Genomic DNA, 18762 nt, shown 5'->3' on the forward strand with positions numbered 1-18762 from the left:
TTATGCTTTTGTCGTATGCCGTTGGCAAAACGGCAAAAACGTCCTTCCTGGAAGCGAAGGCTTCTAGGGCAGTCTTCTGTTCCTCTCTCAAGGGAAAAGATAAGTGTAGTTGGCTTAGCGTTTCTTCCAAAGCTAAATTGAATGGACGTGGTCCTTTGGCAGCTGTTACGCCTGCCCAGAGCCCGCCTCTGTCAGATAGACTGATCTGATTGGTCCGATGGCGATTCAATGGGCTCTGCTCATCGGGGCCAGATCCCCTTGCAGTGCAAATTTGAATTTGCTGGGGGTGGGGCATCTGGATTTCCAAGTTACCATGCCAGTGGCATGACTCCAAAACACTAGTCGGTGGCGGCATTTCTGTGAAGTGCTGTGAAGTTTAGTTGATTCAAAACACATATTAAACACACATTAAACACACATTAAACATGGCTTAATAGAGACAGTTTCAAACACAAGCACACAAATCAGCTTCACTATAACACACAGCATTCACAGACTAACACTTGTCTTTATCTGGACACATTTTCCCCACAAATACAACATGCTAACGTTATTAGCACAAGCCTATTGGAGCTAGCGGACTTTTCCTCTACTCATATGAAGCCAGAGACAACAGCAACATTTAACAAAGGTAACGTTACAAAATTTGGCTCCATTACAACTCACAAGGTTCACTGACAAAACAACTGTCTTATACTAAACATGTTTTCAAACAAACACAACATGCTAATGTTATTAGCACAAGCCTATGGCATTTCACATTGTATAAATTAGCCTAGCAGCTAGCAGAGATTTCCTCTGCTCATATGAAGCCAGGATAAATCACACACAAGACTTAAAATGCTATTTTTGTGGAGGCTTTATTGTCTTCACAATTTATTGTTTCTTATCTGTGAAATTAAAGTAAATAAAAGCTTTGTTTCTACTGAGGGAAATGGTGTCAGCTTACAGAAACAGACAGGAGGTCTGCATCTCCGCGAGGTGTAGTTACATTCCTGGGGACGTGCACATCAGGCTAAATTCTGACTGTCACCTCTTTTTCTTTGTCTATTTTTGGATATTTTCCTCCCATTCCCATCATTGTTGTATCTGTAAAGCTACTACTGTATTACACTTTGTTTTGTTTTTGCACCATTTAAAAAAAAAAAGGAAATAAGTCGCTTATTGTGCTTTATATCCTTTTCCCTTTGCCTGATTGACGTCTTTTCAGGGATGCCACGGTGTTCCCAGATCTCAGCATTTAACTCACCATCTCACTTATTATTGCCAATATAAATGACTTCCAAAACTATAAAAAATAAGACTTAAGTTGTATGATGCCAGAATTTCCTCTTAAATCCGATTTATCATGGTCCTCCAGCGTGATTTGTGTTTATGTCTGTATACCGGCTCTAACTGTATGCACTAATATTTGTGTGTGTGTGTGTGTGTGTGTGTGTGTGCACCCTGTATGTCCAAAATCCCACTCAAAGCCCCGAGGATTAGCCCTCTCAGAGCAGCCGTTCTCCAGCTGTGGACCTCTCGCACGCCCGGTGGATAGCAATCTGACTTCCTGTGACACCTCCGCCTCCCTGAAAGTGAGAACCAGCGCTGCAGCTTTATGTGGGCCGGTGGATAGTCTGCATGTTAGCGAGTTGGCAGAATGTCCACAGGATTATGTTGGTTTAATGTTGAACATTATTTGTCAAGTCTTGCTGGGCTGTGTGTGTATTTGTGCAGCGTGCAGGCGCATATGCGTGATGTATCTACAGAACATGAGAAGGTTTTTGTTGGACAAAGAGCAAGATGATAGCCAGTTACTGCAAACCCCTCGTGTCACATCTTTCTGCTTCTTTCTTCACCTCTTGAACCGAAGTTCAGCCATTGGCTTAATGTCTCTTTATTTTCTGGGAGCAGAAGCCGAACCTGCTCGTCTGCCAGTGTTGCAAAATAACAGGCAACACAATATGGTAGAAGAGCGAGGAGGGAATGCGGACAGCGCGGGTAATGAGGGGAGTTGCTGACTGTTAGGAGGTTTAGAGTCGGGGAGAGGGAAAACAGGGCAGTTCCCAACGGTCGGCTGGAGTCCGGCGAGGCCGCAGCACACGCCAAGCACCGAGAGTGAGGAAAGCAATCCATCAGTAGAGGTCCACGGGAGGAAGAGGAGGGGGGGATGCAACACTGGGCCAAACCAACACAGTATGTGTGTGTGTGTGTGTGTGTGGCCATTGTTAGCTGGTCAGGGTCATTGTGTGTTGCTGGTGGCCTCCACACCCTCTGATTTCAGTGGGAGTCAGTGCCTTCAGACACTCCCAAGAGGGGAGCAGGGGCGACCTGTGGGAATGTTCAGCTTTCCATCCGACACACACAAACACGCCAGGCAACAGGAATGCCCTGTTTAACGTGAAAGAGAAAACACTGAAGTATTAATGATTCTTTTTAAAACGGGAACAGCTCTAAATATTATTTGTGAACTATCACGGTTGGGAATAATCATAAACATTACAATACTGATGCTGAGCATTTCCTTTATTTGTATTTTAGGAGGGGCTGCCTGTCATCCTGCTCACTCCAACTTGTGATCAGCCATCCACTGTGTGTTGGTAAGTTCTGTCATTGTCATTAATTATTTTTCTCCTTCTACTTTTTTACCATATACATTTTGGAGTTCCTCAAGACAATATTCAGGGTGTGTGGTGTTCACACAGACAGTGTTGCTGCTGTAACTTCTGTATTTCTACAACTTAAAGTTGATATTCCACTTATTTATGGAGCCGTGCAAGTGACTGCATTGTCAGCAACATGGTCCTGCGAATATTTCACAATAACAAAGCCTTTTGTCAACAAATAAAAGACTTCTGCCAACAGATATATTGTCAGAAGGATTTTATTTTGAAGGGTTGAGTTAAAAATAAACATTATCTACATAACTTAAACATTAAGATTATCTATACGTTAAAAGGTGGCACAATGTAAACATGATTATCAAAAATACGGTTTTGCAAAGTAAAAATCAGATAAGTCCGCACCCCAGGTAGCCCCTGTTTCGAAGGATGCTAAACTTCCTCAGAAGTCTGAGGTTGAGTCGTGTGACTTGAAACGTCACTCTGCATTAAAATCCGTCTTAACGGGAGCTACTTGGTGTGTGAGCTTATGTGTTTGTCAATTTGCCAGACGTTTCTTTGGTCCAGCACCCATTCCATTGGACATTGGAGTGTGCGTGTGTGTTGTGTGTGGCTTCTGTTCTCAAGATGTTCTGCAGCTATGCAGCAGCTGAGCCGGGCCTGAGCAGCACTGTTCATGCAGGCAGTGTGGCTGCTCTAATCTGTTAACACAAGCACAGAAAAAAATACAAGAGGTTCTGCAATGAACACATGTTGCTCATGCAGGCAGTGTGGCCCAGGCGTTAGCCTGTTCGGCTGGTGGAATCCTCTGGTGTGCATGCATGCAGAGAGCGTGTTATCAATCTGCAAAAGTAACATACAACAGTGTAAAGTAAAGGAAGGGCTGAAAAAAATGATGATTTTTATTAACCTGATCAGTCAAGTAAAGCTACAGAAAGGGAATTGAATAAAATCAATATCTCTGTCACATCCTGTGATCCTTGATAAACCACCAGGTTGTTATGTCAGCGTGCAGGCGATCAGGGTCAAACCCAAACAGCCGTGGGATTACCTCTGTGTTTGTTTGACTGTTTACTCTGGGCCTGTAGCCCCCTCCTCACTGACAGCAACACGAGCCATTACTGCAGACCATCTGTGGACACGGGTCAATGTTGACCTACCGCTCTCCAAACACCATTCAGCTCCATCCAGAGGGAATCAGTCAGAGCAGCAACACAAATACGGCCAATAAGAAAACATGGTGCCTGTCGGTACTAGTTAGACCTGAGTACCATCCTGGCCTGTGGTACTGAAACTGTTCTGAAATGTGGCTTGGTGGAGCTTTGAGCACTGGTGTAAACTAAAAAAAACACAGTAATATATTTATCACCCAGTAGGCAACATATTATATTAGTCTAAGAAATTATTCAGTGCAAACAAACGTAGAGTCCCCATGAACTAGCAATTAAAATGATGAATTAATTTAAAGTGGAATACTGCTTCTGTATTAACAGTAAATAACTACATGTAATGCTCTCGATGGTGTTAGAACATCTTGTCATTATTAACCATGCATATTAAAATTAAAAGTAATTCTTTTTTAAAGGTCCAGTGTGAAGGATTTAGGGGGACGTACTGGCAAAAATTGAATATGATATAATGGAATATAATATAAATATGTTTTGTTTACTGCAGTGGTTCCCAACTGGTCCAGCCACCGGGTCCAGATCTCTCCTTAGTCATTAGCTCAAGGTCCTCACAGCACTTATTATTCTTCAGACATTTCAGGCTGTTCATCTGTTTGTAAAAGGGTAAAGATCTACTGAATGTACTTGTAATTCTTTACACAAAAAAAAGGAAAATATTGGAGCTGATTGTAACTTGTATTTACAAGTTGTTGTGAGATGGTTTTATTGGTCCGGCCCATCTGAGATCGAATTGGGCTTTATGTGGCCTATGAACTAAAATGAGTTTGACACCCCTGCGTTAAACAGTTTATCTGTCGACCAGAAAGTAGCATAAGTCATTTTTAGGCAGCTTTAAAACTGTTAAAACACACAGCTTTCAACTCAACTTGATGTCACAGCCTCAGTCAGCTCCCTTTTTTTGCTGATATCTGATATGCCGATATTTAACAATTCATTTGGCCGATAACCGATACTGATATCGATATATCAGTTTTTCTCTCCACCTAATTTTAGTGATCATCAAGTCTCTTCTGTAGCATCATATTATGCATGTATGCTCTTATCATGACGGCCCACCAGCAGATGGAGACATGAAATACAATACTTTTCAGTGTATGTAATATTCATTCATTATGTGAAATAAGAAAAATCACGTTGGATGATTCTGATATTCGGATGATACCAATGACATGCTGATATTATCATGTGTCCCTACAATCTCTTCATGTCACTGCTGATCCAGTCACTCTCTCACTGTTCCCAACATTCCCATCACCTGACCTTACCCGCCCACACACTCACCTGCTTCCCATTTCCCTAATTAGCCCAGTAGGATATATAACAGCCCGTCTCCACTCAGTGTCTGCCAAAATGTCTTGTTTGCCTTCAGCCTCTGTGGATTCTCTGCCTCACTCCTCTCTGGATAAATTGGCCTCTTTCATTGACTCTAGTCAATGTGAACTTTTATCTTAACCTGTCTGCCTATGTGTCGTGCGTTTGAGTTCAAGTTTGCAGACTGAAAACAGCCCTGCTCCCAAAAAAAATAAATAAATAAAAAATCCAAAGGGCTGTGTTGGTGGGGCAGGTTTTCTTAAATGTACTGGTAATATGATCCAGGACGTCCAGTTTGAGTAATAGATCTAGTGATTTGGTTCATCAGCCTCCAAAACACTGCACAGCCATTTATATATTATTTACACTGACAGGATTTTACCACTGTGGAAAGTTCTGACAGCAGAAATCATTTATCTTTTGTTGTGATGACTGCCAGATAAACAGCACGACGGCATTCATGTTTCAGAGTCACCTACTGAGAAAGCATGCTTGCACATATTAGATTGGATACGCAGCACCTTGCTGGAGGCGTTGTGTTCCAGGTTAAACTTTTTTCCCGTATTTTTTATTAACTCTTTCACACGGAGCTGAGGGATGTACCACGAAGCAAGTTCAACAGAGCCAGGCTTTCTTTCCCTGAGCTGGCTCGACAAATTCTAAAGCCCCAGTCACAGGCTCCGCCCCATAAGCATACCAGCTTACACCTTCATTGCGCCGGGTAAGCAGAGTCTGCACCATTTGACAGTTACCAGAGTGTAGATTTGTCAGATATGCCGCTAAATTTCACCAGCGAGAGAGCGGTGTATTCGTCACCACGACCACATGGCCCATACAAACACGAACAAGTCAAGGGAGAATGATAAGACAGAGAACTGATAAATGTCGTTTAGGCCTAAATAAAATCACATTGGGAACAAAACTGTCCATCCAGGCAATTATTTGTCAGCTAGGAAAGCTACCATGGCTTTTGTCCCGATGGGCCGACTTTTTTGTTTTTTTGTCAGCTGACAGTTGCGTGGCTGCTGCTGCTGGCTGATAGATGAAAGTCCATTTAAACAGCAAGCGCATTGATATGGAGCAGACCCACAGATAACAAGTACCACGTAGGTCGTTATCAATTTTTTCTGTTGAGCCAGGCTTTATTTTTCAGGCTTTAGGCTTTGTGTGCACCACAACCTGATACATACAGTAAGGCCACTGCATGGCTTTGCTTGGTGGTATTACTAATATAACATTATGGCCCAACAAGTTGAATAAAGTGCATTTATAATACAGCCCAGTATCACTCCCAAATTATAAAAAAGAAACAATGCTTGGTCAGCGGCCCTTGGTGTCAGACATCGCTGCAGCGAGGCACCCTTTAATGGTGGTATGAGATGCATTGGGCCGTGGCTTTTTTTTTTCTTTTTTAAAGGCGCTGTATGTAAGAATGTGGCCAAAACGGTTACTGCACTCAAATTCAAAATACTGCCGCGAGTCGTGTCCACCCCCCCCTCCCCTACAGATTTGAGGCTGCTGGACAGCGGCACGTTGGTGACTGACGGCAAAAATATAAGTCCTGCGTATCTGTTGCGGAGGGCTCTGGAGTGCCGCAGCTGAGACGGAGCTGGAACGCAGCACAGCCACAGCCGGTGGAAACACACACATTGACTAGAATTGAATCCTATCAGCTCCGCTGCCGTGCTGGAGCGCAGACGCAACCAACACGCATCTGGTGGAAATTGGGGGTGATTTGTTTGCCCATGGGCGGCTGCCGTGGCAGGGCTGCATCGCCGCATCCTTGATCTTCGGTTTTCCAGCGGACCGTTCGAGCAAGTCTGGTTTCTCTGCTGCTAACGCTGCTACCGGGATACAGCGGAGGAGGAGCCGGCTGCTTATGCTATGTACCGGGACACTGCTAATGCTGCTTGCCGTGCTGCTAACGTTTGTTTCTCAAAAAAAATCAGTCAGGTCGATGACCCACCTGCACATGGGCTACAATGTATGATCGAAAATGAATAACAGTTGAAAGTATTGGAAATGTCCATCCCCGTCTAGCTATGATGCTAGTTAGCCAACTTTGGCTAAAGCTTACCTGTCGAGGAGAAGAGTAGCCACTTCGACGTCCGATTTCAAATTCTTCTCCGCTTTCAACTGTCTCCACCGTTCAAAAGCATCTCCTATATAGACCCTCGTTTGCCTTGAGTTGTGTCTTGGCGTTTTAGGGAATCATAACGATGTCGTTTGGGTTTAGTCACACCGTCAGCCATTGTAGCTCAGTTGTAACTGTAGCAGATGCTGAGACTCTACTGACTGTGTGACTGGTAGACGGTGGTGGGTGGTGCAACAGGCTAAAACACAAATTCAAAACATAAACGTGATTTGCGGACCGTAAAACAATTTTTTAAATGCGAATATTCTGGCTGTACTATTGTTGTCGTTGAGATCAGTATGTTATATGAACATTATTCCTTAGTCTCTGTGACATATTAGGAGGATTTTACGACTATTTGCTTTAGATTTCTTACATATAGCTCCTTAAAGCTTTGGCCAACAACTGTACTATAAAGAATGAGAAAGTCTACGTGGGGCGGGCAGGAGGGAAAGTAGACGGGTTAGAGATATTTTGGTGATAATGTAGTGTGCTATTATATAGAATGCAATGCGCGAGATGTATGTCAGGTGACGTTACCTTATGTTAGTAACAAACGTGAAGCCAAACCATGATGTTTATTCTAAACCTAACCGTAGACTTTGATGCCTAAACTTAAGGAATTAAACCTAAAAACAAATTTTTTTTTTACCTGAGCTTTTGAAGAGAGACCAAAATGCATTTAATGAGCAGGGACTGAACATTTCCTATGAAAACAAAAGTTTACTTTAAAACGTAATGAGCGTAAATTGACATGCTATCCCTGATCGTCCAAAGCTGATACAGAAGGGTCATAGTTTGATGCCAAGACCCACCCCCATTTTGTATTTGTGGGGAAAATGTGTCCAGATAAAGACAAGTGTTTGTCTGTGAATGCTGCGAGTTATAGTGAAGCTGATTTGTGTACTTGTGTTTGAAATTGTCTCTATTAAGCCATGTTTAACGTGTGTTTAATGTGTGTTTTGACTAGTCTTTTGGATGTGCAACTGCAGAGTGATACAGACACACCACCGCATAAGTATAAATGCTCACAACGGCATAAGTCATGTGTGTAGGCTACGACGTACGCTCTGCATAGAGCTAACGCACAAGTATAAATCCACCTTAACTTACCTGTGCACTCTGGCCAGGTTAAAAGAGATCCACCCTCGTGACACAGAAACTCTGACATTAGGCTCGGCAAACCTGCACTCAGTTCATAGTTCACACCTCTGTTGTCTGTCTGAGTGCAGCCTAAATCTACTGAGACTTCTGATCCTGTTATTAAGACACCAGGCCCTGCACAATCACAGCTTTGAAGGAAATCTGTTGGGGACGTGAGCACTGTAAAATCAGAAATGTATCTGAGGAAGTCTTCAGGAGAGCATGTCGATTTTTTTAGCTCCGGCTTGGATTTAATCTCTCTAGGCTTCAACACTTCCTACTGTCAGACTGCCAGTATCATGGCCATGAAACACCACATCAAAAAGAGCAGCAGATAAACCAAATACAGTGGTGGGCACCAGCTGGTGTGACACCAACCGCCTGTATTCCTGTTCCTTAATCCTGTCCCACAGAGGACAGGAAGTCTCACAGAGCCTGTCCAGAACACCAAATACTGCCACCTCCCTGCTACACATCATCACCAGCAGCTTTCCTAACCCCACAGCCAGTCTTCATCGCTCCGTCCTCTTCCATCATCCAGTTTCCATTGCTCAACTCGCCGCAGGTCTGCACACACAAACAGTCGCAGACAGGAAAGCTACCCTTACAGCGATTACATTTAAGCTAGCCTCCGTCTGAGGGGGAAGTCTCAGCATCCACAAGTGTCGGCCGCCTTGGCTGTAAACCAATTCCTGCCAGGCTATCACCTTTCAGCCCCCCAGTCCCTGAGTTATTACAGCGCGGCTGTTTGCTGCAGCGCGAGCCCAGCGTGGTCTGGTCTGGTGCGGCCCGGCGCTGAGCTCTGCAGTCAGCCACCTCACCCCTCGGCCTCCCCCCGCCCTCGTCTCCAACCAAACAGTGTGCTGAAGGCTTCCGCCGCAGGTGTCTGAGACTTTCTTCTCCTCCTCCTGTCAATCCCTCTCCTCTTTGACGAGAGCTTTAACTCCCTGTCGTCTCACCGCCGCGCTCCCTCCCACGCTCCTTGTCTCACTCTGCCTGTCTCTCTGGGTCAGTCGGCTCTCACACAGGCAGCCCACATTGTTCTCATTTAAGTTCAGGCCTCGCTATCTCGCTGCAGACCCCTGAGCTCACATGCTGTCCGTCTCTCTGTCACACACACACACCTTTCCTCATCAATCCTGCTGTTGGTTTTTACAAGTCTGAGCAGCTGGTTGGGCCACTAAATCTCCGGGGATTTGGGATAGTTAAAAAGATAAAGCTTGAGGAAGGTGACAGAGGGAAAGTTCAAGGCTCAACACCAAAGGCATGCTACAGAGGTTGGTTCTGGGGTGTTGGGTGGAGGCTTGAAGGAAAGTGAGACTTGTTCCCACCTCTTGTGCCCTTAGTGACCTCCTCCTGCTCTTTAACACTCAGCCAGCAGGTTTTGAAAACACGCCAAGTTTACATGTGTAAAGATGTCCGTCCAAAGTCAAATAGCTTTATAGCATATTAATTCTAATTCTCAGCTGTTTAAAACCATGTTTGCACAAAAAAATAATTTCAGTGAGATCTCCATATTTGAACAGCAGAGGTGCTGTCGCCAAAAAACGCAGCCTGGTACAACTTTTCTCTCAACATCATCCGGTAACACATGCCAATGGCTGGTTAAAGAAGCAAGCACACATATCTGTTAGATTACTTTATGACATGAAATTGCGTTCAGTGTTTTCCTCGCGACCGTGTCTATGGAAGATAAAGCAGTTGTTGCTAGGGTTGAGCTGAATACTCGGATGAAACACGTATCTGGTACAGATAAGTATCATGTGTTGTGTCATGTGTTGTTTGGACAGCTGTGTTTAATCTGTTCCTCTTGTGATTAAAAAAAAAAAAAACTATCTGAAGCTCAATTCTGAGGCTGTTCTGTAAATACTTTTCTCGTAGGTAACAAATATAGCAGCTTCTGATCAATCCATATAAATTTCAGGCTGAAAATAACAACTTCTGATTAGGCCCAACCCACGTTTGATTTAAACTCCACCCACTTCTGGCACAAACTCCGCCCATTCCGAGTACAGATACAGATAATTTAGTTGGTTGAACACATACAGACACACATACAGATAATGGTATACTCGCTCACCTCTAATTATTGCTATGTAGTTACCTAGTGTTGGAAATTTTCAGAGGAACAGTCGCATCGCATCACATCACATCGCATCATATCCAGACTGGATTGTCTGGTGGCAGGGAGTGTATATTTAGAGAAATGGGAGTTTGGAGCAATGAGGGTTTGTTTTTTGGGTAAAAGGGCTGTTGGGGAAATGGGGCGTTAGGTCCTATGGAGCATTTTTCGGACTAATGGGGCTTTGGATTTTGGGGAAGTGGAACAAGGGGCAGCCCCCCTGTTTTCAGGTCGGTAAACCCCTAACCTGTTCCCTCTTGCTTTCTGTCAGCACCTATACCGTGCTTCAGTACAGCAAAGGCCATCCTTTTCTCATTTAACATTTCTGCTGTTAAAAAATTAAACAAGCATTTAAAAAAGTGGTTGTGGTCAGGTTTGTCATAGTCTGGCTCACAGGAGGCCTGTCATTGGCTGCCTTTCTCAGACTTTTCAAAATCCTTGTTGCTACGTGAAACTAGTCTCATGTAGCCACACTTTGTTTTAGCACTGTGTGTGAAACCTCAGAGCTGGCAACCTACATGCTAAATCATCTTTTAATATTTTATGTGGCATTTCCTTTTGCCATTTAAATGCCAGCACTCATCTCTCCAACAAAGCAAGTTTCCTCCAGACCTCACTTTGCAAGAGCACTGTCCCTGCATCCTGGGCTGAGTGCCGCCCAAGATGATGTGATTTAAAGAAATACAAACAATCCAAAGTGTTCCTGCCTTGGTACAGCATGAGATAGCTCCTGTCATGGCTTATAGATGCTTCTGCAATAACCATTAAAGGGAAATTTCGGTTTATTTCAACCTGTCCTAAATTTATTTCAAGTGATTAGTGACATAGAAATAATAGTTAGCATGTTAGCCGTTAGCTTAGATACAGCCGGGGCACATAGTTGTTGCTGCTTGTTTCAGGCACGGTATGCTTGTTCTTGCAATATTTCGGCCGCGCTTTGGAAAGCAGAGCTAGATGGTAAACAAACATGGCAGCACACCGGTAAGGTAAGACAACACGTTTACATGTCGTTTTCTATATGTTCTCTGACATTTATCCTAACGATATGAGGCAGTCTTTGTGGGAAAAAAGCTTGTTTAGTGGACTAACTTTGCACTTGAAGGTTGCCCGTTCACTTACGTTTTAACAGGTCTGACACTACTATGCGCCCCGGCTGTATCTAGGCTAACGGCTAACATGCTAACTATTATTTTTATGTCACTAGTCACTTGAAACAAATTTAGGATGATAGGAGACAGGTTGAAATAAACCGAAATTTCCCTTTAAAGCCCCCCAAAAATAGCATTTTAAGTCTTGTGTACGATTTATCCTGAGCAGAGGAAAATCTCTGCCTGTCACTAGGCTAATTTATACAATGTAAAATGCCATAGGCTTGTGCTAATAACATTAGCATGTTGTATTTGTTTGGAAAATGTGTCCAGATAAAGACAAGTGTTTGTCTGTGAATGCTGCGAGTTACAGTGAAGCTGATTTGTGTACTTGTGTTTGAGATTGTCTCCTTTAAGTCATGTTTAATGTGTGTTTAATGTGTGTTTTGAATCAACTAAACTTTACTGCACTTCACAGAAACCTCCACCGCTGACTAGTGTTCCTAGTCCTGCATAATGTCAATGTGGGTTTGCAAAATTGTTCAATACAAATAATACTTTAATCCGTGTTTGTATTAGGATGTACCCTCAGCTTGACAGCAAATTTCTTTTCTTCACAGAGGTCTGTAGGTCATACTATACTGATTTACAGACAGGTCAATAAAACACTTACAAATGTCAAATTATTTTATGTGTGTGCAGTTTCAACGCCAGTTTCTGATTTTATTATTTTCTAAACACCAGCTGTGGCACCGCAAACGGCCATAAAGTCACTTAAGCTCTGTGTAATTTCCCTCCGACACAATCCACCGAAAGTGAGAAAGTGAGAAGCCGTCCAACACGGTAGCACCACCTCTCCCTCAGCTGTCCCGCTGAGTGGGAGGCCATGTTGTTTGTGTTGTGCGACTACCACCAGCCGTAATAAAGCCCCGAATATCACAGCCACTAGTTGAATATTTACCTTAGACTAATCTGAGCATGGTTTATATCATCCGAGCTCTGAGAGGGGATGGATGTCTGCAGAGGAGGAAGAGGAGGAGGAGCAGGAGGGGGGGACCTCGTCTTGACCCTTTGTGAAAACCGGTAGACACTTTTGAGGAAACCTGATCAGCAACGAAAACAAGAATGAAGTCAGATCTTTATTTAAGGTAGTCAGCAGGAGCACAGATCTGTGATATCCAGAGGAGAGGAGACAAGAGAGGGGGGCGAAGTGAAGGGGGGTGTGGGAGGGTGGAGTGTCCCTCCCCCAACACCCCACCACCACCACCACCACCCCTCCTCCATCCTTCTCTCCTCTGAGTTGTTTTCTGAATTCCTGCCAGGAAAGTTTAATGGCTGTGGAATTTGGACAGGAAAAAAGCGGCGCTGGAAGTTTCAGAGGAAGTGGGGATTTGTGCCTCACGAAGGCAGCACCTCTGTTTGTGTTCAGACAGACAGACAGAGAGAATGAAAGACAGAGGAAGAGCGTCAGAGAGCTTTTCCAATGAACAGCCAAGGTCTCCCGGGAGGGGAGGCAGACCTCAGACAGGCCGTGATCATTTAACCTCACATACATGACCACGCATAGAACAATACAGAGACACACTGCCAGACACACACACACACACAAATATTTTCACAAACCAAGATGCTGAACACATGCACATGTAGAAAATATTCAGATGCACAGACGGTCTGCACACACACGCCACTACGACCGCAAACATACACATTACACATGGGCGCATGCACCATCACACACCATTTACATCTTCTCCTGAGCTGAAACGAGATCTGCAGTTCAACACACACTCATGTCTAACCTCAGCCCAGCTGTTTCTCACTGCCACTTCAGACAGTAGTGCACAGACGCTGCAGCCACACATACGTTCAGTTTCAGCATATTTAGATTCACTGAGGAACAACAGTGAGAGTTAACAGTGATGTTTAAATCTGTTTTTAGGGGGGTGATTGAATTAGAAGTTTAAAGGGTCAGGGCTCCTCAATGTAGTGGAGGTAAATGGTGTATTTGTGATGATCACAGCACTAGAAATTACTTAAAGTTAAAATTGAAGTCTGTCCAGAAACACTGTGCTGTCTCCTTACAACCTGCTCTCACTCCGAACTCGTCAGATACTGACTTTTGGTCAATGGTCCTCGGCGTCAGATATCAACGCACTTTAGAGGCGATATGAGCTGCACAAGCGGCGGCATTTTTTAAAGCTTTGATCAACTGCCGTAGTATAAAGAGCATCAAAGTCCACATATGGCAGACGGAAGAAGAGGTGGATCGGTCAAACAAACTGTGGACATTTGCATTTAAAACCAAAAGTCATTTGAGGTTTTTTTAATAACAGTGCGCTTGTTGCCTAAACTTAAGGAAGTAAACCTGAAAACAAAGTTTTTTACGTATGCTCTAAGTTTATTTTGAACGAAAATGTTTACATTTAGCCAAAAATGAACATTTCCTATAAAAACGGAAGTTTATTTTGAAAAGACACAACGCATGTAATGAGTCTTAAAATGTGTTTGTCTTGTTGTGTTATTGGGAGCCAGAATAGAAGGAGTCATGGCTCAAAACCAGCCGCCACTGCCCGTCAACAAAAACAAAAACAACTATGGTTAAATGTGATAAGACGAAAGGACTGGACAGAGGCCATCATCAAAAATGCTCACATGTGCAGCGCACACTTCATATCAGGTTAGGGAAAAAGTATTTCCTGTTGTGGGGATGAATAAGGTTATGTGTATTAAGGGTTATCATGTCCACCTCATCAGAAACTGGGGAGGGATTAAGAGGAATATTGGATTTCTCTGGAACGCTAACTTTTTAGCACATTAGCTAACGTTAGCTTCCATAGCAAAACAAAAAGTGTGGTCCTCCTTTGTAAGATTGGCTTCCTGTGACATCATCCATCCACTGAGTGAGAGCATACGGGTCGGCCAGTCTGGTCCCGTTGGTCAGTGTTTACTTATTCAAGTAACACTGGCGGTCCCGGAGAGTGAGTGACCTGACATGGTGCGTTGGTAAATTCAGTCTGACGCTCTACACTAAAATGAGAGCCCTGTTGGTGGAAGAAACGGAGCGTTATATTTATGAATGAATGAATGAATGGTTACGTTAATCACACATTCACTCCACTTGGCATTCTGCTGCTCCAAGAGTGCGGTGCTCTGGATAACCGAACAGTGCATTCAGACAGCACCCCGAGTTTACGAACAGTCCGGTTTGTGCCAGGTTGCGCATTGGCCCTTGTAGTATTTGTGAACACACCTTGTACGAGAGACTTATATCATCTTCCTCCGTTGTCTAAAACAAGCCAACAGTACTTGCTAGCTAACCCTAGCTAATGTCTGTAGAGAACTGTTTTTTTAATTTTTTTTTTTTTTTTTGGTCTTCGAATTGTTAGCTAAGCCCCGCCCACCAAATAACATCATACTGTTTACTAACAGTAAAAGGGTCTATATATTCTGGGGGATATTGTACCAATATATTGTACTGCAGTTCTGCAAATGGTTTGTCCAAGTAGTGTTACTGTACCCCAGAAGAACATGGCTCACAGGGATATTCAACTAACGTTAAAGTCTTCATTACGACTTATTCATCGGATAGCCCACATGAAGTCTGAGTAGCCATTTATGTAGACAGCAGTAGCTTTCATTTATTGTATATTCATATAGTACACTGTATAGCTTTCCTTTCTTATGATAAATAATGTAATATATGAGGAAATAAGTTTTCAAATTTGTACAGTTTTTCTGGGGTGGGTTGGCTAATGGGACCCTGACCCCTTGGAAGATTTGGTCCCCTTCAATGTTGACCCCATGGTTACAGCCTTGCACTGGAGAGGTACCTAGAGTGTCATGTAAAGAAAAGTTTCTTTGCAATCCAGGGAATATCAGTCAAACTGGTGCTGGTCAATTCATCTAAAGAATGGCTTTTATCTGTCTGTTTTTTATTAGATTAACGCTTCACATACATTAAGACATTTTTATAGTCTGCATATGGAATAAATATATGAATATAAATGTGGGGTCTTTTGTGTCTGAATGCCCTCCAGGTTTAACTCTAACTCTGTGTAATCCAGCGTTCTGCCTTCCCACAGCTTCTCAGACTCATGTCACCACTTAATGGCTGCACATCTGCCTGGCTCCCCATCCTTCACCCCACACCTCTCCAAGCAGAGCCCAGAGACAGATGGGTAGACATGGGGACAGACGGGCCAGGCGCCCCCAGCCAACCAGCCAACCAGTCCGTCATCCAGTCCTGGTAAGAAGGCCGTGGTGCTGGAGACCACTGTATCCATTACACACACAAACACACACACACACACATAAAGGCATTTGCTACCAGGGGATTCCTCAACACTCACATGGATGCACAGACGCACACACAAACACATACTCACACGTGTGTGCAGTACACAGACATGAAGCAGCGTCAGAATTAATGGGGACACATCCACCTCTCATCACTCTGATGTTTTCATGAAGCCAACAGGCAGCGTTTATAAAGAGCTTTTATCAGAGGATACACTGCAGCATATGTCAGCCATGAAGGTGGTTTAATGACTGCAATGTTTTCATCCAATAAAAATCAGTGTTTAAAGGGGCGCTCTGTCATTTAACACCTGAAGTTCAGTGAACTTATCACGGCAGAGTCCCACTGAGCCTGAGAAAAATCTGGTGTGTCTACTGTGTCTTGGGAACTTTATAAAGTCTGAGAAAATAAAAGTCATTACAGTCCCAAACTGAGGTCTGGAATTTGAACAATCTTGGAGTCGGCTATTGTCTGGCGACGCCAAGCCTCTGAGAGCGAGGGCCAGTATTTGGGGCTGATCCGGTGTAGCCAGCGGATAGCCAGGCCAAGACTTCCTCTTCCTTCTGACGGTGAATGCTGAATGCAGAGACATTTTTAAAAGGCTAATATAAACCCAACTCATCATCAGACAGTGGGTTCTCAGATTGCATTTTGGCCAATGAGTTCCTCCTCTCCACACAGATGTTTTACCTGTGGTTCAAACATGATTGGTCAGTACTACTGGGACTACGAACGGAGAACCAGAACAATTCTGATACCAAAATCTGTCCCATTACCGACAGAGTCTCCTTAGATATGCAGGGTGACTGTGTTTCTTGAATGCATTGTAATGCAAAGCTACTGGGTGCCTTAATTTCCCCAGGGATTAATTATCTATCTGTCTGTCTCTCTGTCTGTCTGTCTGTCTGTCTGTCTGTCTGTCTGTCCGTCCCTCTGTCCATCTATCTATCCATCCATCCGTCCGTCCGTTTGTCTACCTATCCATTCGTCCGTCCGTTTGTCTATCTATCTATCTATCTATCTATCTATCTATCTATCTATCTATCTATCTATCTATCTATCTATCCATCCATCCATCCATCCATCTGTCTGTCTATCAGTCTATCTGTCCGTTTGTCTATCTATCTATCTATCTATTTATCCATCTATCCATCCATCCATCCATCCATCCATCCATCTGTCTATCAGTCTATCTGTCCGTATGTCTATCTATCTATCTATCTATCTATCTATCTATCTATCTATCAATCACTGTCCGTCCGTCCGTCCGTCCGTCCATCCATCCGTCTATCTCTCTATCTTTCTATCCATACGTCCGTGTGTCCTTTCATCCATTCATTCATCTACCTATCATCCATCTGTCCTTTCGTCTTTCTATTTTGCTGTCCATCCATCATCCATCCATCCATCCATCCAACTATCTATCTGTCTGTCTGTCGATCAATCTGTCTGTCCATCTGTCTATCTCTCTGTCTTTCTATCCATATGTCCATGTGTCCTTCCATCCATTCATTCATCTACCTATCCATCCATCTGTCCTTTCGTCTTTCTATTTCGCTATCCATCCATCCATCCATCCATCATCCATCCATCATCCATCCATCCATCCATCCATCATCCATCCAACTATCTATCCGTCTGTCTGTCTATCAATCTATCTGTCCGTATGTCTATCTATCTATCTATCTATCTATCTATCTATCTATCTATCTATCTATCTATCACTGTCCGTCCGTCCATCCATCCATCCATCTATCTCTATCTTTCTATCCATATGTCCGTGTGTCCTTCCATCCATTCATTCATCTACCTATCATCCATCTGTCCTTTCGTCTTTCTATTTCGCTGTCCATCCATCCATCCATCTGTCCATCTCTCTATCTTTCTATTCATTCGTCTGTCCGTCCATCTATCCATTCATTCATTCATCTACCTATCCATCTGCCTGTCTGTTCGTCTTTCTATTTGTCCATCTATCTATCCATCTATCTATCCATCCATCCATCCATCTATCTAACTATCAATCCATTTATCTCTCTTTCTATCCATACGTCCATCTGTCCTTCCATCCATTCATTCATCTACCTATCCATCCATCTGTCCATTCGTCTTTCTATCTATCTATCTATCTATCTATCTATCTATCTATCTATCTATCTATCTATCTATCTATCTATCCATCCATCCATCTATCCATCTATCTAAAGTCTGGGAAAGTCTAGGAAAAGACTGTTGATTGAGTTGCATTGTGGGAAATGTCTAGCATTTTTTTGGAGACTGGCCCATACCAGGGACTGAAAATCAAGATTTTTTTTTACCTCAGCTGCAGCGATTCTGAAAAAAATATATATTATAAAAGTCTCCTAACTCTCTGTGGGTGCAGTACTAACTCACTGGACTCCCTTTAAAGTACTCTTCCAGTCACATTTCTGCAGCACTGTTTTACTGGGCACGTTTATTTATATAGCACCATTCAAACACAAAGTAAGTCAAAGGGCTTTATGGGGGCATTAAGAAAACATTAAATTACAAATAAAGGGATAAAAACAAGGCTAATAAATAGTTACAGATTAGAAAAGAAATAAATGTATTAAAAACAACAAGCAAATACATCATTACAGATTAAGTAATGTATCTAGTATAGTGGAAAGCAGCACTAACTCATATTTGTTTCAGCCCTGATTTAAATGAGGTAACAGTTTTAGCAGATCTCAGGTATTTAGGAAGCTTCTACCACTTTTTTTAGTGAGTATAATGTTATTTTCAGAGAGGAAGACCAAAGCCAAATGATGTAAATGAAACCTGCTCTGCTGCACTGTATTTATTCTTTTGCACAGTAAAGTTTCACATCTGCTCCACCTGTTTGATCACACT

Source organism: Epinephelus fuscoguttatus, linkage group LG20 (genome assembly GCF_011397635.1).
Source record: "Epinephelus fuscoguttatus linkage group LG20, E.fuscoguttatus.final_Chr_v1".
Lineage (NCBI taxonomy): Eukaryota > Metazoa > Chordata > Actinopteri > Perciformes > Serranidae > Epinephelus > Epinephelus fuscoguttatus.